The sequence below is a fragment of the Phyllobates terribilis genome, unplaced genomic scaffold, assembly GCF_046119375.1.
Source record: "Phyllobates terribilis strain yellow unplaced genomic scaffold, ASM4611937v1 Scaffold_30__1_contigs__length_15301838, whole genome shotgun sequence".
Lineage (NCBI taxonomy): Eukaryota > Metazoa > Chordata > Amphibia > Anura > Dendrobatidae > Phyllobates > Phyllobates terribilis.
Window position 1 is genome coordinate 10,922,112 of NW_027362790.1, and position 23,326 is coordinate 10,945,437.

General features: G+C 43.1%; 8 non-coding genes across 8 annotated transcripts; all 8 read right to left on the minus strand.

Moving 5' to 3' along the window:
- Positions 1-47: 47 nt before the first annotated feature.
- Positions 48-238, minus strand: LOC141179161 (U2 spliceosomal RNA). The gene has a single exon (XR_012255201.1). It is a non-coding gene; the product is annotated as a U2 spliceosomal RNA (small nuclear RNA).
- Positions 239-1,353: 1,115 nt separating this feature from the next.
- Positions 1,354-1,544, minus strand: LOC141179162 (U2 spliceosomal RNA). The gene has a single exon (XR_012255202.1). It is a non-coding gene; the product is annotated as a U2 spliceosomal RNA (small nuclear RNA).
- A 1,115-nt stretch (positions 1,545-2,659) lies between these two features.
- On the minus strand, positions 2,660-2,844 carry LOC141179778 (U2 spliceosomal RNA). Its single transcript, XR_012255750.1, has one exon. It is a non-coding gene; the product is annotated as a U2 spliceosomal RNA (small nuclear RNA).
- A 2,853-nt stretch (positions 2,845-5,697) lies between these two features.
- Positions 5,698-5,895, minus strand: LOC141179901 (U2 spliceosomal RNA). The gene has a single exon (XR_012255839.1). It is a non-coding gene; the product is annotated as a U2 spliceosomal RNA (small nuclear RNA).
- A 6,073-nt stretch (positions 5,896-11,968) lies between these two features.
- LOC141179803 (U2 spliceosomal RNA) lies at positions 11,969-12,158 on the minus strand. Its single transcript, XR_012255769.1, has one exon. It is a non-coding gene; the product is annotated as a U2 spliceosomal RNA (small nuclear RNA).
- Positions 12,159-18,336: 6,178 nt separating this feature from the next.
- LOC141179164 (U2 spliceosomal RNA) lies at positions 18,337-18,527 on the minus strand. The gene has a single exon (XR_012255204.1). It is a non-coding gene; the product is annotated as a U2 spliceosomal RNA (small nuclear RNA).
- A 1,115-nt stretch (positions 18,528-19,642) lies between these two features.
- On the minus strand, positions 19,643-19,833 carry LOC141179509 (U2 spliceosomal RNA). The gene has a single exon (XR_012255518.1). It is a non-coding gene; the product is annotated as a U2 spliceosomal RNA (small nuclear RNA).
- Positions 19,834-20,948: 1,115 nt separating this feature from the next.
- LOC141179878 (U2 spliceosomal RNA) lies at positions 20,949-21,145 on the minus strand. The gene has a single exon (XR_012255821.1). It is a non-coding gene; the product is annotated as a U2 spliceosomal RNA (small nuclear RNA).
- Positions 21,146-23,326: the final 2,181 nt, after the last annotated feature.

Here is a 23,326-nt window from a genome sequence, read left to right on the forward strand (position 1 = left end):
AAAAACATTGAATTCAATTCTTTCTGATTTTAGAAACTGCATTAAAGAAGGGGTGCACCGGTCCTGGAGATACTGCAATACCAGGTCAATGCGTGGAGTGGACAGAGCAAGCTCTTTTTCCATCTCCCTGTTCTAAAAATCCATTTAATATATGGTCCCCAGATAGGGGACGTATCAGATATTAAACTGATAAGAACAGATACTACACTTGATCTTAGCCAAAAGGCCGAGAAGCGATAACCAGAATTGGTTTCAAACTACGGAGCCACCCAAGGATCCTGAAAAGTCCATTTGTGGAGATGAGCTCCTGGACTCCCGTTAAGAAGACATGTTGTCAACCTCTAGATCCCTTACATGCCTGCACTTTTCGGCTTGCTGCTGCTGCAATCCACGCGTTTTAGATCTGCATAACTCCACCTCTTTAAACACAGCACCTTCACCCCCTGCTGTTCCCACCCGCCTCAACACCGTTGGAAGGGAGGAGAACCAATTAAGGCGGGGGGTGGGGTGGAACGAGCAGCTGTCTACCCTTAGCAGGAGGGCTCCTGATTACATACCTCTCCTGCTGCTGCTGCTGCTGGCTGTCCAGCAGCAGACTGAAGGTGGCTGCTGCTGTGCACAGGTATATAAAGGCTCAGAGCCTATTATGACACGCGCAGCCAGCGTTCCATTGCCACATTCCATCTACTGCAGGCAGGATACCTGGCTGGCTGAATGTCGCTGAGAAGCTCACAGAGACCGCCATAAGCAACAGTTTAACAGAATGCCACAGACTAATCAACCAAACTTTTTGGGTTGGGTTCTCTTTTATAGTCTGCAGGCATTAAATGAAAGAAGTCAGTGTTCCAGCAGAAGGAGACAACGTTTCAGAAAAGGCATTGTAGCAAACCAAAAAAGAAATTTTAAGCGCAGCAGAGTAACCAGCGCACATACCTGTTAGCTCAGGTGAGTTTAAAAGGCTGCTGTTGATAACAAGGGCATTTGCTAAATAGATGGTGTGTGTGCAACAATATACTGAAAGGTCAATTATATTGTGCAGCTTATCTCACCACCTGTAGTTATTTAGGTGAAAGCTCCAAAATGCTTGCCTAATATGTCTGTTTATCCAAAAGGAAGTAAAAAGGGAGAGCTAGAAAGATAGCATTGCATCACATTACATGGCAATGCAATGCACAGTTGCTGAAGTTGAACCAAAATGAGCTTGTAATCTGGCTTCTGCAACTTTGAACATGAAAAATCCAATGAGGAGAAGAAAAGCAAAGCCAAAGAGTCCATCCCAAAATCCGACAAACAAGCAAAATGAACAAAAAACATTGAATTCAATTCTTTCTGATTTTAGAAACTGCATTAAAGAAGGGGTGCACCGGTCCTGGAGATACTGCAATACCAGGTCAATGCGTGGAGTGGACAGAGCAAGCTCTTTTTCCATCTCCCTGTTCTAAAAATCCATTTAATATATGGTCCCCAGATAGGGGACGTATCAGATATTAAACTGATAAGAACAGATACTACACTTGATCTTAGCCAAAAGGCCGAGAAGCGATAACCAGAATTGGTTTCAAACTACGGAGCCACCCAAGGATCCTGAAAAGTCCATTTGTGGAGATGAGCTCCTGGACTCCCGTTAAGAAGACATGTTGTCAACCTCTAGATCCCTTACATGCCTGCACTTTTCGGCTTGCTGCTGCTGCAATCCACGCGTTTTAGATCTGCATAACTCCACCTCTTTAAACACAGCACCTTCACCCCCTGCTGTTCCCACCCGCCTCAACACCGTTGGAAGGGAGGAGAACCAATTAAGGCGGGGGGTGGGGTGGAACGAGCAGCTGTCTACCCTTAGCAGGAGGGCTCCTGATTACATACCTCTCCTGCTGCTGCTGCTGCTGGCTGTCCAGCAGCAGACTGAAGGTGGCTGCTGCTGTGCACAGGTATATAAAGGCTCAGAGCCTATTATGACACGCGCAGCCAGCGTTCCATTGCCACATTCCATCTACTGCAGGCAGGATACCTGGCTGGCTGAATGTCGCTGAGAAGCTCACAGAGACCGCCATAAGCAACAGTTTAACAGAATGCCACAGACTAATCAACCAAACTTTTTGGGTTGGGTTCTCTTTTATAGTCTGCAGGCATTAAATGAAAGAAGTCAGTGTTCCAGCAGAAGGAGACAACGTTTCAGAAAAGGCATTGTAGCAAACCAAAAAAGAAATTTTAAGCGCAGCAGAGTAACCAGCGCACATACCTGTTAGCTCAGGTGAGTTTAAAAGGCTGCTGTTGATAACAAGGGCATTTGCTAAATAGATGGTGTGTGTGCAACAATATACTGAAAGGTCAATTATATTGTGCAGCTTATCTCACCACCTGTAGTTATTTAGGTGAAAGCTCCAAAATGCTTGCCTAATATGTCTGTTTATCCAAAAGGAAGTAAAAAGGGAGAGCTAGAAAGATAGCATTGCATCACATTACATGGCAATGCAATGCACAGTTGCTGAAGTTGAACCAAAATGAGCTTGTAATCTGGCTTCTGCAACTTTGAACATGAAAAATCCAATGAGGAGAAGAAAAGCAAAGCCAAAGAGTCCATCCCAAAATCCGACAAACAAGCAAAATGAACAAAAAACATTGAATTCAATTCTTTCTGATTTTAGAAACTGCATTAAAGAAGGGGTGCACCGGTCCTGGAGATACTGCAATACCAGGTCAATGCGTGGAGTGGACAGAGCAAGCTCTTTTTCCATCTCCCTGTTCTAAAAATCCATTTAATATATGGTCCCCAGGTAGGGGACGTATCAGATATTAAACTGATAAGAACAGATTTTTTTTTTTTTTTTTTTTTTTAAAACCTATTCAGGTTAAAATTAAAGTCCACTCCACAGTCCTCTTCTCCCCAAAGGGAGACAAGACGTGGACTCCAACTTAAATCATCATCAGGTTTTGGTACTTTTAATGTCAGAAAAAAAAATTACAAAAATACAACAATACTTTCAAAGAAAGAAATGTTTCAGAACCTGAATGGATACCAAAAAAATAAAAATTAAATTATAACTGTATTAACAACAGTAATAACATCAAGTAAAATACTTGTAACCATTATCAAAAGCATGAACCCCAACCCAACTCAGAACCTTAAGGGACAAATCTTCAACCCTTGATGCTGAAAAAACTTGTTTCGATACACCATCTGGTATTCTATATTTCACACAAAAAACATTTTTATCTCTTATTAGTTCTTTCCTAACATTCTCTATAAGATAGTCCAAACGTTTCTCATCATACAACTTACGGTACAACCGGTTAAAATATTCTGCATTCTTTATAAACATAGGTTGTTGAAAAACAACTATATTTTCTTCCATTGCCACCTCCACTTCCTGTTCCTTTCTCTTTTCTTGCTTTTTAACCTTACCACGGCCAGTTCCCTGACTTACACCTCCCATTTCACTCTCTACCCTATCCCCCCAATCTACTCTTGTTTTCTCCATCTCCCTCTGCACTCCTACAGGTTTGCTTTCTTTTCCCTTTACCACCAACACCTTTTCTACACTTTCCTCCTTTCTCTCTACCAAAACCTTTTTAACCACTACCTCCTTCTCTTTATTTCTTTTCCTCTTTGGGCAATTCTTAAAAACATGCGTATCTTCCTGACACAAGTTGCACTTCCTCCGATCTTTACAATCCTTTGACTCATGATCACCTTTTTTGCAAAAACCACATACACCACCCGAACAATTTTCCTTTCCATGCCCGTATTGACGACAAACTCGACAAAAAGTGGGTATACCACTGAAAAAAATATCACCATTTATATTACCCAACTTAAACCTAGCTGGGGGAAGCAACACAGTCCCCTGCTCATCTTCTTTGAAACGGACCAAAAATTTCCACTTCGAAGTCCAAAAACCAAATTCATTATAAATCTTCCCTTTTGGTGTTACTGACAAACAAAAAAACTCCAAAAATGTAAGAACATCCTCTTCGTCCACCAATGGAGAGTACATTTTAACAATGATCCATTTATCTCTAACGGGGAAGTGTGGCATTACACTTATCCCCTCCATTCTTTTATCCTGGCTTGCAGTCATTTTCCTTAGATATCCTTCAAAAAAAACTTTGTCAACAAAAACTATATCATAAACACCCCTCCTGGGGTAGTCCATTATCGCCAACACTTCTTCTGTCTTCAAACCAAAAAGATCCACAAGAACTTAACTCATCACATACCTAAAATCCTTTTGATCTCGAAAGTTCTCCTGAACAACCAAACGAATAGAATTCTGCACCTTAGCGAATTCAGGCACATGATCTTCCTCTCCTTCATGTGATGCTGCAGACATCTTCTTCACAAACAGGTTCTCCTCTTCTCAATAGAAACCTTCAACACCGAAGTGCCAGGTAGATGATCGCCTCCCGTTGCCCGGGGACTAATCCGACTCCCTAATAGCAGCAGGGAGGTGAAGCCCTGCTGAAAAACAGAGCGATCCCCCCAGGCCAAGGAGCCGGGTACCCTGAGCACCTCTCAGCCAAGACCAAGGCAGCAGCCGCTAGATCACTGCACTTGATCTTAGCCAAAAGGCCGAGAAGCGATAACCAGAATTGGTTTCAAACTACGGAGCCACCCAAGGATCCTGAAAAGTCCATTTGTGGAGATGAGCTCCTGGACTCCCGTTAAGAAGACATGTTGTCAACCTCTAGATCCCTTACATGCCTGCACTTTTCGGCTTGCTGCTGCTGCAATCCACGCGTTTTAGATCTGCATAACTCCACCTCTTTAAACACAGCACCTTCACCCCCTGCTGTTCCCACCCGCCTCAACACCGTTGGAAGGGAGGAGAACCAATTAAGGCGGGGGGTGGGGTGGAACGAGCAGCTGTCTACCCTTAGCAGGAGGGCTCCTGATTACATACCTCTCCTGCTGCTGCTGCTGCTGGCTGTCCAGCAGCAGACTGAAGGTGGCTGCTGCTGTGCACAGGTATATAAAGGCTCAGAGCCTATTATGACACGCGCAGCCAGCGTTCCATTGCCACATTCCATCTACTGCAGGCAGGATACCTGGCTGGCTGAATGTCGCTGAGAAGCTCACAGAGACCGCCATAAGCAACAGTTTAACAGAATGCCACAGACTAATCAACCAAACTTTTTGGGTTGGGTTCTCTTTTATAGTCTGCAGGCATTAAATGAAAGAAGTCAGTGTTCCAGCAGAAGGAGACAACGTTTCAGAAAAGGCATTGTAGCAAACCAAAAAAGAAATTTTAAGCGCAGCAGAGTAACCAGCGCACATACCTGTTAGCTCAGGTGAGTTTAAAAGGCTGCTGTTGATAACAAGGGCATTTGCTAAATAGATGGTGTGTGTGCAACAATATACTGAAAGGTCAATTATATTGTGCAGCTTATCTCACCACCTGTAGTTATTTAGGTGAAAGCTCCAAAATGCTTGCCTAATATGTCTGTTTATCCAAAAGGAAGTAAAAAGGGAGAGCTAGAAAGATAGCATTGCATCACATTACATGGCAATGCAATGCACAGTTGCTGAAGTTGAACCAAAATGAGCTTGTAATCTGGCTTCTGCAACTTTGAACATGAAAAATCCAATGAGGAGAAGAAAAGCAAAGCCAAAGAGTCCATCCCAAAATCCGACAAACAAGCAAAATGAACAAAAAACATTGAATTCAATTCTTTCTGATTTTAGAAACTGCATTAAAGAAGGGGTGCACCGGTCCTGGAGATACTGCAATACCAGGTCAATGCGTGGAGTGGACAGAGCAAGCTCTTTTTCCATCTCCCTGTTCTAAAAATCCATTTAATATATGGTCCCCAGATAGGGGACGTATCAGATATTAAACTGATAAGAACAGATTTTTTTTTTTTTTTTCCCTCAGATTAAGACCCACATTAATTTATGCATCATAGCGCATATTCACATAACGGGTTCTCAAATCATCATTCGGAAAAACAAAAACAAAATCCCAAAAAACACAACCCTGCAATTAACTGTTACTTACTGTAAGAAGTCCAATGTGAAAAGTTCCAGAGTGCTTCTGCTGCTGTCTCACCATACTTCTTTTTATCCAATAAATAGGCATAAAACAGTCTAGCAAGAAAAATCTTTCTGCATTCCATGGGGGAAAAAACAATCTTTTTAAAAATCACCAAATTCCGAACGTCCCATAAAACCTCTTTATATATGACAAAAATAATCCAGCTTGCCCGCTTCCTTTGCGAGTACTTAAAATCTTGACCTATTAAAATCCTTTCAAAATCGAAACAATGAAAACCAACTAAAGCAACAAACATATGTGACAACAAGGTAAAAACTTTTTTAGCAAAAAAACAGTCCCAAAAAATATGCTGTATTGTTTCCACCTTATTGCAACCTTCCCTAGGACATAGTTCTTGAACCTTTATCCCCCGGTCATTCAAAAAAGCCCTTGTTGGCAAGCATCCATGCAACGCCATCCAGGTTACATCCTTCTGTCTGTTGCTGATTCCACGCATGAAAAAAAGCTTCCACACCTGTCCAGACTGTGCATTATTACAAAACGGCACATCACATAACATCTCCTTCTTCTTAATACCTGAGACAATCAGTTTTTTGTCCGGTCTAACCATGGAGCTTATCCCATTTTGATCATAGAAGGACCTAAGCACCACATAAAAAAACGGTATCACAAACGAAACTGGTTTTCTTAAATCCTTCTCACACCAGCTCCATTTCTGGAAAAGCCGTCCTGCTAAATATTTGCACATGTCCGCAGTCCTGTTATTGCACTGGGATAATTTATAAATGTTCAAAAAATAATGCATTCTTAAAAATAAGTCAATGTTAGGAAAATCACAACCCCCATTTTCCACAGAACACATAACCATTCCTCTTCTTAGTTTCTCCATTTTGGATCCCCAAAAAAACACAAACAGTTTCCTTGTCACTCTCTTTGTCCAAAGCACAGCAGGTGGGAAAATCAAAGCAGTGTACAGCAGAAGCGGGAGAATCACAGACTTGATTACCAGCACTTTCCCTCTCAGCGACAGGTTCCTTAGTTTCCAAAAGTTCAACTTCTGATCCATTTTGTCTTCTAGAATCTTCAGGCTGCTTTTCCCTTTCAGTTCCTTCTCAAAGATGACACCAGGAACCTCAATTTCCTCCCTACTCTCCACTCCTGCCACGTTAACCTCAACCTGCCTCCCAAAATTACAAAGCTGGCACTTTCCCCAATTCACCGCCATACCAGCCACACAACAAAAAATCCTTACGTGCAAATTCACTCTATTGAGATCCGCCTGTGAACCACAAGTAAAAACAATATCATCCATATAACTTAAAGACTTGACTGGACCCCCGGATCCCCCAGGAATAAAAACACCAGCCACACACTTGTCAACTTGCACACTTTTTAAAAGGGCCTCCACCACACAGATAAAAAGAATTGGTGACAGGGGACAACCCTGCCTAACTCCCGATAAAATATTAAAACTGGAACTCACATGCCCATTAACTAAAATCTGGCTACTGACCCCACAATAAAAACTCTTAATGACCATCAATAATTTATCCGGAACACCAAGGTGACTTAAAGCAGAGAACAAAAATCTATGTGATATTTTATCAAAGGCTTTCTCCAGGTCCACCGACTGTAACAAAAGAGCATTCTTATTCAAATTAGCCTGATAAATTAAGTCTCTTAGAAGCAGCAAATTATCTGAAATTTTCCTACCAGGCACTGCACATGCCTGATACTCCCCCACCATATCACCTATCACATCTGCCAGTCTACCAGCCACAATTTTAGAAATAATTTTGTAATCACTGTTTAACAATGTTATGGGCCTCCAATTTTTAATATCCCTCATGTCCCCTTTCTTATGAATCAGCGTAACAATCCCCCTACGCATAGAAACCGATAAAATCCCATGAGTAAAACCATATTGCACCACCCGGGAAAACTCCACACCTATAATATCCCAAAATCTAACATAAAATTCAGCAGGAAGACCATCACAGCCTGGCGTCTTGCCTTTCGCCAAGCCATCCACTGCCCGTCTAATTTCATCTTTCCCAACCTCCTCACTTAAAAACCCAATTTTCTCCTCAGGAATATTATTAGTTAATACTTTGCAATAATCATTAATTTCCGCATCACTGGCTCTACTATCGTTAGAGAAGAGTGTTTCATAAAAGGAAAGAATACTGCCAATCATCTCATCCCCAGATACCTCCCCTGCAGGAGAAAAAACAGACTTAAAAACCCCTTTAGGTTTAAAACATTTTTTAAAAAAGTATCTCGAACATTGCTCATTTTCCTCCATGTGCTTTATTTTTGCCTTAAACATAATAGTCTTCCCTTTTTCAATAAGTATCTTCTTCAGTTCGTCCTTCAAATCTGCAATCTCTTTATCCACCTCCATCCCCGCTCTCTTAAACTTATGGAGTACTTCCAATTTTGAAATAACAGCAGCATCATGATCCCTTTTGGCTTTCGCTCTCCTAAAACACACCCCTTTAAAATAACATGCAAATTTCTCTTTAGCCCAGTCCCACCACTCTAGCAAATCTTTAAAAAGGTGCTGTTCAGACACACAAGACAAAAACACTTTATTAAAACCAACCTTAACACTCTCCTCTTCCAGCAGGCTTACGTTCAGCTTCCAGAGTCCCTTTCCAAAAGCCAGGGACTCAGCTATACACAGATCTACCACTATCATCTTGTGGTCAGAAAAAGTCGTCATCACGTGGTTGCACTTGGCCACCTTAATCCCTTCAGACATAAAAACATAGTCAATTCGGGAAACACTACGTCCACTGTCTGATATGTATGTGAACTTATCACTTGGCCCAACCATCAGACCAGCATCCGTGTAGCGTAAATCCTGCACAATCTGATTTAAAATATTAGACGTAACATCAGTCCTACCTTCCGTAGAGCTCTTACGATCTTTTGCGGATCTGACACAATTAAAATCTCCAGCCACTATAGTGAAGTCTCTGCCTGGTAAAAACAACTTTAGAGACTCCAAAAACCCAACTCTTGCTTGTTTATCAGCAGGGGCATAAACATTAAAAACCCGTACCCGCTGACCTAAAAAATCCACTAATAAAAACAAACATCTCCCAGGTATGATTACTTTAAACTCTAAAACCTTTAGACTGGAATTACACAGTAAAATGCCCACCCCTTCATTCCTGTTTTCTGAGCATGGGGACCAAAAAGATTGCCCCTTATTCCACTCACTCTCATGCGGGGCAGATTTAATTACACATTCCTGTAGACAGACAATATCTGCATTCACACTCTCAATGTACTCCAGTATCCCTGCTCTCCTACAAGCAGAACCAATCCCTCGTACATTCAGAGAAGCAACACACAACGCCATCATAACAACAGGAAAAAATCTCCACCATACCCGATCCATCATGAACCAGGAGAAAACCCACTCCTGCCACCCACTTTTCTACGTATATCAGGCGACTCAGAACTCGAGTCCCTGTTAGAATAACCTGGTCTTAGGGAGACTGGATCTTCCTGCCCCCCAGACCAACACCCCTCCACCTTACTTCTTTTAATCACGGAGGCATAACTCTCCTCCTTGCCATCATCTTCCTCCTCATTTTCACTCCAATCACTGTTAACCCTATCACGCTGCTGAGGGGTTATAGTTCCATCCGAATCAGAATCCTCCTCCTCCAAAACCTCCATTTCCTCACCCCCATCTCTTCCCAAAACAGGATTCACTGACTCCGCCATATTAGACAAATCCATCCCATCACCCGGGCCATGCACATCAGCTACTTTGTTTATTACTTCCAGCCCCTCCCTCAAACCAACTTTCTTCTGGCTCCGCCCCTTTTCCTCCATCTTGGGCACCGCATGGTCTCTTCCCCTACCACCATCTTGTTTTTGGCTTTCCCCCTCTGAGTCTGAGCCTTCGCCCTCCTCCCCACTTTCCTGCCGAGTCTTCTTCTGCCTCTCTTCAGCGTCCACCTGTGACCTAGGAATCTGAGCCCACAATCTACATTTCCTTGCAAGGTGATCTGCATGTCCACACAAATCACACACCTTATTCATTGGGCAACCACTTGCAACATGCCCAGATTTCCCACAACCTCTACAAACATCACCTTGCACTGGACAATCTTTCTGAACATGTCCAAACTCATGACACTTCCTACAATATTCCATCTGTCCATTATAAAAACAAAATCCCCTTTCTCCTCCGATAGAAAACTGTGCAGGAATGCTCTTGGCACCCCCAATAGCTCTATCATCCGGTCTCAGTTTTACAACATATCTCCTCTTGCCATTTAGATAATTGTATTTGTTCTTCATTCTTCCCAAAAATTTAACCTCACTACAATACCGAGCTAAAAAATTGGAAACAGTCTCATCCGGAACTTTAGGGTTATACATGTGCACAACCACATACTTATATGTCTGCTGGAACAGAGGTTCCAGTGCAATAAACTCTAGGCATTTCAATTCCTTTTCTTCCTTCATTCGTACCAACTCCATGTAGACTCTCTGGCAAATACTCAAAGAAACAAAAGTGATATCATAAATTCCTTGTTTCTGAAAATCCTGCAGTGCCAATACATCCGTTACCTTCAAGCCATTAATGTTCTTCAAGACATCAACGCAAACTTGGTCCAAACCGATTTCTCCTTCATGACCTGCAGCCACCTTCAGACGGACCGAGTCCTCTAATCCACGTGTTTTCTCCACCATTTTTACAGCAGATAAACACAATCGCCGCTCAATCACACACTAGGGCCCCACAAGGGGGAACCCCAGTCACAACTGCCCTCCAAACAACACCAGCAGCAGAAAACCACCACTGATCTTGCCAAAAGGCCGAGAAGCGATAACCAGAATTGGTTTCAAACTACGGAGCCACCCAAGGATCCTGAAAAGTCCATTTGTGGAGATGAGCTCCTGGACTCCCGTTAAGAAGACATGTTGTCAACCTCTAGATCCCTTACATGCCTGCACTTTTCGGCTTGCTGCTGCTGCAATCCACGCGTTTTAGATCTGCATAACTCCACCTCTTTAAACACAGCACCTTCACCCCCTGCTGTTCCCACCCGCCTCAACACCGTTGGAAGGGAGGAGAACCAATTAAGGCGGGGGGTGGGGTGGAACGAGCAGCTGTCTACCCTTAGCAGGAGGGCTCCTGATTACATACCTCTCCTGCTGCTGCTGCTGCTGCTGGCTGTCCAGCAGCAGACTGATGGTGGCTGCTGCTGTGCACAGGTATATAAAGGCTCAGAGCCTATTATGACACGCGCAACCAGCGTTCCATTGCCACATTCCATCTACTGCAGGCAGGATACCTGGCTGGCTGAATGTCGCTGAGAAGCTCACAGAGACCGCCATAAGCAACAGTTTAACAGAATGCCACAGACTAATCAACCAAACTTTTTGGGTTGGGTTCTCTTTTATAGTCTGCAGGCATTAAATGAAAGAAGTCAGTGTTCCAGCAGAAGGAGACAACGTTCCAGAAAAGGCATTGTAGCAAACCAAAAAAGAAATTTTAAGCGCAGCAGAGTAACCAGCGCACATACCTGTTAGCTCAGGTGAGTTTAAAAGGCTGCTGTTGATAACAAGGGCATTTGCTAAATAGATGGTGTGTGTGCAACAATATACTGAAAGGTCAATTATATTGTGCAGCTTATCTCACCACCTGTAGTTATTTAGGTGAAAGCTCCAAAATGCTTGCCTAATATGTCTGTTTATCCAAAAGGAAGTAAAAAGGGAGAGCTAGAAAGATAGCATTGCATCACATTACATGGCAATGCAATGCACAGTTGCTGAAGTTGAACCAAAATGAGCTTGTAATCTGGCTTCTGCAACTTTGAACATGAAAAATCCAATGAGGAGAAGAAAAGCAAAGCCAAAGAGTCCATCCCAAAATCCGACAAACAAGCAAAATGAACAAAAAACATTGAATTCAATTCTTTCTGATTTTAGAAACTGCATTAAAGAAGGGGTGCACCGGTCCTGGAGATACTGCAATACCAGGTCAATGCGTGGAGTGGACAGAGCAAGCTCTTTTTCCATCTCCCTGTTCTAAAAATCCATTTAATATATGGTCCCCAGATAGGGGACGTATCAGATATTAAACTGATAAGAACAGATCAGGTTTCAACATATTTTATTAAGTGCGTAAAAGATGGTTTACAATCAAAAACAACAACACAAACAGTACATTATTAAAACACAGAATTCCACCCATAAAAACCCCATATACGATTGGCATCCCTTCTCCCAATACATTTCACATCCCTCAAGTAATAAATATACATCTGGCTAAAAGCAATTTTAAGACAATCCTTCACAGAAATAGCGTCACGTTTAAAAAGTAAAATATTGCGTGCCTTCCAAAGGGCGTCTTTAAAACAGTTAATCATACACCAACATATACAATACTGTTGAGGGGTCGGACATTTAAAAAGGCCATATAAAACATATTCATGGTTAAAATCTCTTAAACCGCAAGTCCATTTTAAAAGAATCCCAACTTTGTGCCAAAGTTCCTGTGCAAATGGGCAATTCCACATAAGGTGCAAGGTGGTTTCGTCATAAACACATGAGTCTCTGGGGCATTTTGCTCTGGCCACCAGGCCTCTCCTGTGTTGAAACTCTCTGGTGGGGAGGCACTGGTGGACCACCATCCATGCGATGTCCTTATGTCCATTTGCTAAGAATTTCCCGAAGACATTCTTCCAAACTTGCTTCGATCTCTCTTCTGAGAAATTTACTATGGGGGTCACATCTTCATTCCTCCTCAGAAAAGATAAAAGCTTCTTGCGGTCTTTAAAAATGTCCATATTAAAATCACCAAGGCTATAAAATCGAACAGTCTTTTCTAAGATTGCTTGGTGTTTGGGGGGGCATAGTAAAACAGGGGAATTCAACGACAACTTAAACCATCTTTTAAAAATCATCCCACAAGTATATTTTAAAAAATAACTTAGCGCACTATTACCATTAAAATGTTTGAAACAAAAGCAGAAATAATTTAAATACAAATAAATATGTAAGTCGGGAACATCCCTTCCGCCGTTCATTTTATTCTTCCTCATTATTTCTCTCCTTAATTTTTCCATTTTGGAGTTCCATAAAAACATAAAGATCATCCTAGTCATTTTTTTAATTAAAACATCAGAGGGGGGGTACACCATAGCTATATACAGTATGAGGGGTAACAACACTGATTTTATAATTAAAATTTTCCCCTCCATTGTTAGGGACCTCAAACCCCAAAATGATATTTTCTTTGACATTTTTTCTATGACATTCTCCCAGCTTTGAGTTCCCACATTCTCCTCGTTAAAAACAACTCCAAGAATTTTTACATTGTCTCGTTTTATAGTGAGCTGCGGGAGTTGGGCGGTGTCCCAGGATCCCAAAGTCAGACATTCAGATTTATTTAAATTAAGTTTAAACCCGGATGCCTGGGAAAAAAATTCAATGCGCAACACCGCCCTCCGGAGGGAAGCAGGGTCCACGCACACAACCGTCACGTCATCCATGTAGCCAAAGACTCTCACATCACTGCCACCTCCGCCAGGAACAGGAACCCCTCTAATCACTTTGTCTTTCCTTATTGCGCTCAGCAGGGGCTCCATGGCGCAGATGAACAGGATGGGCGACAAGGGGCATCCCTGCTTCACTCCGGACTCAAGGGGAACTCCATCTGTTAAAAAGCCATTAAGAGAAATTTGACTAAAACAATTTTTATATAAAATCTTAATACAATTTAAAAGCATATTAGGGATACCCATTCTTTTTAAAACTCTAAAAAGAAATCTATGAGAGACTCTATCGAAAGCTTTTTCAAAATCTAGGGCTAAAAGAGCTACATTTTGACCCCGGTCTCTGGAATACCAAATTACATCCCTTAATACGTTTAAAACCTCTGAAATACTTCTGCCTGGTACACTACAAACCTGCTCAGACTGGATTAGTTTGGCAATGACATTCCTGAGCCGGTTTGCAACCACCTTAGCAAGTACCTTGTAATCAACGTTTAGGAGAGTTATGGGTCTCCAATTCGCTAGAGCACTGCGATCACCTTTTTTATATATCAAAGACACCACTCCTCTCCTCCACGAAAATGGCAACTGTTCACAAATAAAAACTTCTTTAAAAAGCATAAAAAGGTCCTCTTTTAAAATGTCCCAAAAAGTAAGATAAAACTCTACAGGTAGTCCATCACACCCAGGTGCTTTGCCCTTAGAGAAACTTTTAAAAACATAAAATAATTCCTCTAAAACAATATCGCGCTCTAAAAACTCCTGGTCTGTAAAATTTAACTTAAAATCGAGATCATTAAGAGCATCAGATAAAAAGGACTCATCTATACACTTTTTACTAAAAAGATGCTTATAAAAGTTAAAAGTAGCATTCAACATTCCCTGCATAGATGTTTCACCCTCTAGATTTGTGATCACTTCTCTTTTATCCATGACTTTTTTGAAGAAGAAGCGAGAGCACTTCTCCCCCTCCTCCAAGTGCTGCACTCTAGAGTTAAAAATAATCTCTTTCCCCTTTGTGTCTATGCAGTTCTGGATTTCAGTTTTTAGGCTAGCAATATCATCTCCCACCTCCACCCCTAGCTCTTTGAATTTAAAAAGTGTTTGTAGTTTGGTATTAAGATCACTAAAACATATTTTTTTCTCTCTAGCTTTACGTCTCCCTGCTTTTATAAAAAACATTCTGACTTTTTTTTTCAAATTTTCCCACCAGGTTACCATAGGGGCATCAGAAGGTTTTTGTCGCCGCCAGGCTTGATAGGCTTTACCAAAGTCTTGTCGAATCAGAGGGTCCTCCAGCAGGTAAGTACTTAGACGCCAGAGGCCCCTGTTGACCCTCTGTTCATCCCGGTATTCTAGGTGCACCTCCAAGCCCTTATGGTCAGAAAATATATTTGATGTTAAAACACATTTTACAGGGTTAAAATCATCTGATAGGAAAATAAAATCGATCCTGGAGGACACCCCTCTTCCGGACCACGTATAACCAGGGTCCGTCGGCAGGAGTGACCTCCACGCATCGCATAATTTAAAATCAGTTATAAAATCTTTCAATAGATGACATGACTTATCCAATTTGCGTAAAGGGTCACCCCCCGCTCGTTGTTCACTAGCACAAAGACAATTAAAATCACCCCCTACGATCAGGGGAGATGACCCAGTACAGTACAATGGCAATATCCCAAATAAATTAATTCTCTCTTGCTTATCAGGGGGAGCATAAATATTCATTACACGTAGGGTAAAACCATTAAATTTAAAATGCACTAAAACCACTCTGCCTGGTACTATTTCTGTGACAGCATTTACAGTAATATTTCTCCCACGACAGAGGAAGCCCACCCCCGCTGACTTGTTGTCATTGGAGCCAGACCAGATGGAGGGCCCCAGTCTCCAATCTGTCTTGATGTCATTATAATTTAGTGCATGTTGTATCCCGCATTCCTGTAATAAACATATGTCAAAGTCAGTGGTTTCTAAGTACTTAAATAGAGCAGCCCTACGAACTGGGCTCTTTAATGACCTCACATTCAGTGAGACAAGTCTTAATGTCGGCATTCATAGGTCAGGGTGGTGGATCTTCCATGAGGACACCTGACTCAAAGCCCTGTATGTCAAATTGCTCCAGGACATCCGGGCTAGAGGACCCAAACGACTCGATATTCTGTGAGCCGGCGGTTGCCCCCTCGTAGGTCACGGTTCCCAGCCACATTCCAGGAGACGCTGGGGCTTCGACATTCCGTCTCTTTTTCGGGGCAGACTCCACTAGGTCACTGGTGCAGTCCTCCTCTTCCTCCACCTCCTCCAGGGGGAGAGACTGGTCCATCAGGATAAGATCACCAACACCGATTCCCTGATGTTCGCCACCTAGAAGCAAAGCCCCCTCATCTGGCTGGCTAATCGCCCTGGAAGATCCTGAGGCCATCGCTGCGTGGTCCCCTGTAGCCAACCGCACAGGGGCACCACCCTCCAGCCCAACAGGATCGGTATCGGGAACCATCGACACGGAGGGTACCCTCCCAGAAGGAGGATCCCTCCGCTCCGGTCCATGCGAGGAACGCCCATCGTTAAGGGACTTCGATGCAGGGGCCACCCCAGAGGGGCCTCCGGCTCCCTGCTCCATCCCAGCCTTCTCGCCCTTCGAACCGCCCTCCGACGCCGGCCCGCCAGTGAAGACCGGCGGGCGCATCGGCTCAGCTGCAGAAGATGCAGCTTCTGCGTAGGTCCTGGTCCTGGTCCTGTTGGGGCATCCTCGGAACATGTGCCCCGCCTCACCACAAAGATTGCATTTCCTCCCAGCGGGACAGTCCTTCATTAAATGTCCGTAACAGCTGCAATTATTGCAGCGGTCTACTTTCCTGCCCGTGCAGGACGTTTGGGTATGACCCATTTGTCCACAGTTCCTGCAACATACCGGCATTCCAGGGTAAAATAAGTAGCCTCTGCTCTTACCGATCACAAATGTTGAGGGAGGGTGTAGCATTCCTCCCACTCCGCTTGGGTCCCTCTTTAGACGGGCCATGTACCTCCTCTTGCCGCACCAGAAGCCTACCGCGTTCTTCACAGTGCCCAGGTATCTCAGATCGTCACAATAACGGATAAGGTAGGTCGAGATGTCTGCAGCTTCCACAAAGGGGTTCGGGAAATGCACCACGATAGGGATCTCGTCATAGGCATACAAGAGACAAAAGGTTAGTCCATCCAATTCATCCAAGTAGTTTTTCTCATTTACCTTTTGTACGAGTTGGTGACAGCATCCCTGGCTCTTGAAGGTGATGGTGTAAGTCCCCTTGTACTCATTGTCCTGGAAGCAGAATATGTCTTCCCGCCGAAACTCCAGAACTCCAAGCAGAATCCTATGGCAGATGTAATCCAAATTCTTCTCCGTCCTCGATCCTGCTCCAACTTCAATCCTCACGGTGTTCCGCATCCGGGCATCACCCGATGAATATGTGAGCGTTGCCGGCATCCTTCACTCAGGAACGTACCGACTCTTCTCTCTGAAAGGCGCAAGCCTTCATGGGATCCCTTCCCGTTGCTCCCGGACTAATCCTTCCTCCCAATAGCAGCAGGGGGGTTAAGTCCCTCCGAAAAGGAACGATCCCCCCAGGCCGAGAGAAAGGGTACCAAGAGCACCTCACAGGCAAGACCACACAGGTAAACCTGATAGATCGTGCCAAAAGGCCGAGAAGCGATAACCAGAATTGGTTTCAAACTACGGAGCCACCCAAGGATCCTGAAAAGTCCATTTGTGGAGATGAGCTCCTGGACTCCCGTTAAGAAGACATGTTGTCAACCTCTAGATCCCTTACATGCCTGCACTTTTCGGCTTGCTGCTGCTGCAATCCACGCGTTTTAGATCTGCATAACTCCACCTCTTTAAACACAGCACCTTCACCCCCTGCTGTTCCCACCCGCCTCAACACCGTTGGAAGGGAGGAGAACCAATTAAGGCGGGGGGTGGGGTGGAACGAGCAGCTGTCTACCCTTAGCAGGAGGGCTCCTGATTACATACCTCTCCTGCTGCTGCTGCTGCTGCTGGCTGTCCAGCAGCAGACTGATGGTGGCTGCTGCTGTGCACAGGTATATAAAGGCTCAGAGCCTATTATGACACGCGCAACCAGCGTTCCATTGCCACATTCCATCTACTGCAGGCAGGATACCTGGCTGGCTGAATGTCGCTGAGAAGCTCACAGAGACCGCCATAAGCAACAGTTTAACAGAATGCCACAGACTAATCAACCAAACTTTTTGGGTTGGGTTCTCTTTTATAGTCTGCAGGCATTAAATGAAAGAAGTCAGTGTTCCAGCAGAAGGAGACAACGTTTCAGAAAAGGCATTGTAGCAAACCAAAAAAGAAATTTTAAGCGCAGCAGAGTAACCAGCGCACATACCTGTTAGCTCAGGTGAGTTTAAAAGGCTGCTGTTGATAACAAGGGCATTTGCTAAATAGATGGTGTGTGTGCAACAATATACTGAAAGGTCAATTATATTGTGCAGCTTATCTCACCACCTGTAGTTATTTAGGTGAAAGCTCCAAAATGCTTGCCTAATATGTCTGTTTATCCAAAAGGAAGTAAAAAGGGAGAGCTAGAAAGATAGCATTGCATCACATTACATGGCAATGCAATGCACAGTTGCTGAAGTTGAACCAAAATGAGCTTGTAATCTGGCTTCTGCAACTTTGAACATGAAAAATCCAATGAGGAGAAGAAAAGCAAAGCCAAAGAGTCCATCCCAAAATCCGACAAACAAGCAAAATGAACAAAAAACATTGAATTCAATTCTTTCTGATTTTAGAAACTGCATTAAAGAAGGGGTGCACCGGTCCTGGAGATACTGCAATACCAGGTCAATGCGTGGAGTGGACAGAGCAAGCTCTTTTTCCATCTCCCTGTTCTAAAAATCCATTTAATATATGGTCCCCAGATAGGGGACGTATCAGATATTAAACTGATAAGAACAGATACTACACTTGATCTTAGCCAAAAGGCCGAGAAGCGATAACCAGAATTGGTTTCAAACTACGGAGCCACCCAAGGATCCTGAAAAGTCCATTTGTGGAGATGAGCTCCTGGACTCCCGTTAAGAAGACATGTTGTCAACCTCTAGATCCCTTACATGCCTGCACTTTTCGGCTTGCTGCTGCTGCAATCCACGCGTTTTAGATCTGCATAACTCCACCTCTTTAAACACAGCACCTTCACCCCCTGCTGTTCCCACCCGCCTCAACACCGTTGGAAGGGAGGAGAACCAATTAAGGCGGGGGGTGGGGTGGAACGAGCAGCTGTCTACCCTTAGCAGGAGGGCTCCTGATTACATACCTCTCCTGCTGCTGCTGCTGCTGGCTGTCCAGCAGCAGACTGAAGGTGGCTGCTGCTGTGCACAGGTATATAAAGGCTCAGAGCCTATTATGACACGCGCAGCCAGCGTTCCATTGCCACATTCCATCTACTGCAGGCAGGATACCTGGCTGGCTGAATGTCGCTGAGAAGCTCACAGAGACCGCCATAAGCAACAGTTTAACAGAATGCCACAGACTAATCAACCAAACTTTTTGGGTTGGGTTCTCTTTTATAGTCTGCAGGCATTAAATGAAAGAAGTCAGTGTTCCAGCAGAAGGAGACAACGTTTCAGAAAAGGCATTGTAGCAAACCAAAAAAGAAATTTTAAGCGCAGCAGAGTAACCAGCGCACATACCTGTTAGCTCAGGTGAGTTTAAAAGGCTGCTGTTGATAACAAGGGCATTTGCTAAATAGATGGTGTGTGTGCAACAATATACTGAAAGGTCAATTATATTGTGCAGCTTATCTCACCACCTGTAGTTATTTAGGTGAAAGCTCCAAAATGCTTGCCTAATATGTCTGTTTATCCAAAAGGAAGTAAAAAGGGAGAGCTAGAAAGATAGCATTGCATCACATTACATGGCAATGCAATGCACAGTTGCTGAAGTTGAACCAAAATGAGCTTGTAATCTGGCTTCTGCAACTTTGAACATGAAAAATCCAATGAGGAGAAGAAAAGCAAAGCCAAAGAGTCCATCCCAAAATCCGACAAACAAGCAAAATGAACAAAAAACATTGAATTCAATTCTTTCTGATTTTAGAAACTGCATTAAAGAAGGGGTGCACCGGTCCTGGAGATACTGCAATACCAGGTCAATGCGTGGAGTGGACAGAGCAAGCTCTTTTTCCATCTCCCTGTTCTAAAAATCCATTTAATATATGGTCCCCAGATAGGGGATGTATCAGATATTAAACTGATAAGAACAGATACTACACTTGATCTTAGCCAAAAGGCCGAGAAGCGATAACCAGAATTGGTTTCAAACTACGGAGCCACCCAAGGATCCTGAAAAGTCCATTTGTGGAGATGAGCTCCTGGACTCCCGTTAAGAAGACATGTTGTCAACCTCTAGATCCCTTACATGCCTGCACTTTTCGGCTTGCTGCTGCTGCAATCCACGCGTTTTAGATCTGCATAACTCCACCTCTTTAAACACAGCACCTTCACCCCCTGCTGTTTCCACCCGCCTCAACACCGTTGGAAGGGAGGAGAACCAATTAAGGCGGGGGGTGGGGTGGAACGAGCAGCTGTCTACCCTTAGCAGGAGGGCTCCTGATTACATACCTCTCCTGCTGCTGCTGCTGCTGGCTGTCCAGCAGCAGACTGAAGGTGGCTGCTGCTGTGCACAGGTATATAAAGGCTCAGAGCCTATTATGACACGCGCAGCCAGCGTTCCATTGCCACATTCCATCTACTGCAGGCAGGATACCTGGCTGGCTGAATGTCGCTGAGAAGCTCACAGAGACCGCCATAAGCAACAGTTTAACAGAATGCCACAGACTAATCAACCAAACTTTTTGGGTTGGGTTCTCTTTTATAGTCTGCAGGCATTAAATGAAAGAAGTCAGTGTTCCAGCAGAAGGAGACAACGTTTCAGAAAAGGCATTGTAGCAAACCAAAAAAGAAATTTTAAGCGCAGCAGAATAACCAGCGCACATACCTGTTAGCTCAGGTGAGTTTAAAAGGCTGCTGTTGATAACAAGGGCATTTGCTAAATAGATGGTGTGTGTGCAACAATATACTGAAAGGTCAATTATATTGTGCAGCTTATCTCACCACCTGTAGTTATTTAGGTGAAAGCTCCAAAATGCTTGCCTAATATGTCTGTTTATCCAAAAGGAAGTAAAAAGGGAGAGCTAGAAAGATAGCATTGCATCACATTACATGGCAATGCAATGCACAGTTGCTGAAGTTGAACCAAAATGAGCTTGTAATCTGGCTTCTGCAACTTTGAACATGAAAAATCCAATGAGGAGAAGAAAAGCAAAGCCAAAGAGTCCATCCCAAAATCCGACAAACAAGCAAAATGAACAAAAAACATTGAATTCAATTCTTTCTGATTTTAGAAACTGCATTAAAGAAGGGGTGCACCGGTCCTGGAGATACTGCAATACCAGGTCAATGCGTGGAGTGGACAGAGCAAGCTCTTTTTCCATCTCCCTGTTCTAAAAATCCATTTAATATATGGTCCCCAGATAGGGGACGTATCAGATATTAAACTGATAAGAACAGATTTTTTTTTTTTTTTTTTTTTCTTTTTTTTTAACCAAATCAGATAGGCCGGAGCATAAGCTCAATCAAATCGACTTACAAAAGCCTTTCATTGACACTTAGCCTTTCATCACACTTGGTATATAATCAAAAATAAAACCAAACCTTATCATCAGGTACATTATACACTACGAATTAAACTTTACCAAAAACCTCCACTTTTTAAACTTCCAGATCCCTTCAGCATCTATAATACTTCCACGTTCCTGATCCCAGAGGTATATTACATACATACGTGACAGAATCAATCTCAAACATTCATTAACTGACATTTTCTTCCTTTTAAAAACTAACAAATTCCTCGCATCCCACAAACTTTCAATTACACACACCACCAACAACCATAAAATCCTATCCTTAATTCTACTACATGCACCCATCCCAAACATAGCAAGTTTCCAATTAACATACTTTACACCCACCAATTCCTTGCAAAGTCCCCCTATACCCTTCCATACATCATATGCAAAATCACAATCCCATACCATATGTCTAACATGCTCTCTCAAAACACATCCATCCCTCGGGCATACCTCAGATTTAACTAAATCCCTCTTCTTTTGCACATCTCTAACAGGCAAAATGTCATGCAATATCATCCAAGCGATATCTCTCTGTCTGTTAGTCACACCATCTATACTTAATTTTCTCCACATCTCGGTTACTTCCTCCCCTCTCAACCCATTGATATTACATACCACCTCACGCTCACGCACCATCCTAATGACTTTCTTCTTTTGCCTAAAATCACTCATGTTAACGGACAACAAATCATACTTCCTTACAAATTTCTCAACACAACCATACCATACAGGACACTTAAAAGCAACAGGCACTCTAGCATCCCTTTTGACCCACTTTAAGCCATAAAGCATCCATCCAGCCGAATACTTCATCATATAAGCACACTTATTACTTTTCCCTAGAACCACCACCACCATTTTCACGTAACCAATCCCTAAAAAGAAATCAATATTTGGAAAATCCAAACCACCATTTACACATAACTTATAGACATATTCCCGTTTCAATTTCTCCATGCGACTTCCCCAAAGAAAATTAAAGATGAATTTCTCAGTTTTCCTAATTTTCTTAAAAGCAGCAGGATATACATTCGCAACAAACAACAAAATAGGCAAAATAACCGCCTTAATAATCAGAACTTTCCCAGTCAGAGTTAATTCTCTCATTCGCCAAAAATTCAACTTGCGCACCACTCTCACCCCACAATCTTCCCAACTCTCATTTCCTTTCAAATCATCATTAAACTTAATCCCAAGCACCTTTATTGCACCATCCTCACACCTCACACCATCCATCCGTACATTCCTCTCACCAAAACATTTAAAGGAACTCTTAGTCCAATTGACCTTAAAAGCTGAGACACTACAAAACAAACTTAATATCAACCTTGCCCTACTCATCGCAGCCATATTCCCACTCACAATCACTACATCATCCATGTAACCTAGAATTCTCACATCCTTTCCATTACTCCCAGGAATCATCACACCTCTCATAACCTTATCCTTCCTAACCATACACATCAACACTTCAATCACACTAATAAACAAAAAAGGGGACATAGGGCACCCCTGACGCACTCCTGATGTAATTCTCACTTTCTCACTTAACCACCCATTCACCAAAAATTCACTTGAAACATTACAATACAAACTCCTAACACAGTTTACAAAATTCCTGGAATAACCCATCTTAGACAAAACCTTAAACATAAAGCTATGTGACACACGGTCAAAAGCTTTTTCAAAATCAACCGAAAACAACAAACATTTCTGCTTACGACTCATACAATCCCCAATCACATCACGCAACAACACCAAATTTTCAGTCATACTTCTCCCAGGCACTGCACACACTTGATCTTCATCCACCACACCGCCAATCACTTCCCGCATCCGGCTAGCCAACAATTTACTAAACACCTTATAGTCTGCATTCAAAAGGGTGATTGGCCTCCAATTCCCCAAATCCTTTTTATCACCTTTCTTATGAACCAAAACCACCACCCCATCTCTCATAGATTCACTCAACATATTCTCCGTGAACATATACTGGCACACCTCCAATAAGTCATTTCCCATCGTGTCCCATTCCTTAACATATAACTCCACGGGCAGTCCATCCTTCCCAGGTGTTTTATTCTTACTCGCAGACATCACCACT